Here is a 1189-nt window from a genome sequence, read left to right on the forward strand (position 1 = left end):
GCCCTCCGCCGGGCCAGGAGCGGCGTCGGCAGTATTCCTTAGAAACCCCGATGGACGAGCTGAAGAAAAGCAACGGATGGTGCATCGAGTGGCTAAAGCTGCTAGACAACACAAGGGAAAGGAGTCAGAGGAGGTCTGCTGAAATCTTAAAAGTTCTTGACGCAGGAGTGTTTCACTCTTCAGCTGTACTTTCCACGTGAAAAGTAACCATGTATTTAGAAGAAAAAGACTTTTTGCATCTTAACTGCCTTAATTTTAAAGAAAGGCATTTGGCAGCCACGATCAGCATTTTTAGAGTCTATATGACCATCCTGCAGTTTTTAATTTAAAACACACGTTCTCTTGCATGCTCCAATGAACCAGCTGTACAGATAGTGCAAATATAAGCAAAACCAACATGACATTCTGTGTAAGCCCTGCTTCATTTAACATATCCTCTTAGCACGTTTGAAAAACAAAAATACAGCTAGGAATGAGTGGCTAAATGATAAAGAACCCCCCTTGATTTGTTGCCCATTAAGCCTTCCCCTTGCTTTCTGGAATTGTCTGTATACTCCAGTAAAAGACATTAGATCAAGTTACTAAGCATTGTTTTGGAAGAATTTGCCCATTTCAGTGCAAAAATGGGTACAATTCACTCCATGGACTGCCTGAACTATTGAGGAGAAATCCAAACACCTCCACAGACTGATCCTACAATGGAGTTGCTTATCTGCTGTGTGGAAGCCAAAGACAGCACGTGCACAGGAGAAAACAGGGAGGGCACTTTTCCACACTTTGGCTTGGAACAGCTGTAACTTCCCAGCTGCAAGTCTCAGGAGGGAAGGAAATAGCAGAATAACCTGTTATCAGATTGCAGCCATCTCCAGGGATAGAGGTGGAAAAGGTTTTTTCCTGTTCTTTTCCTAGCCTCGAATGAGGACAATACAAAATTAGCCCGTAAAGGGAAAATTCTGGCACGCATTCTGAAGGAGGAAATCATGTTTTTAATGGGCTGTTTCAGGTTTAGCACTTGGCATGTGAGTGGATGAGGCACATCTTTCAATATTCCTGGAGCTTCAGCCTTCAGAAAAATAAAAAAGGCAAAAACCAGCCTCTTCTAGAACTACATAAATGTCAGAAAAATCCCTGTGAACCTTCACATTTGACTCCTCCCAAGTTCAGGGAGGGACGTCTCACAGCTCACTGC

The sequence above is a fragment of the Geospiza fortis genome, unplaced genomic scaffold (genome assembly GCF_000277835.1).
Source record: "Geospiza fortis unplaced genomic scaffold, GeoFor_1.0 scaffold1, whole genome shotgun sequence".
In the NCBI taxonomy this organism is placed as follows: domain Eukaryota; kingdom Metazoa; phylum Chordata; class Aves; order Passeriformes; family Thraupidae; genus Geospiza; species Geospiza fortis.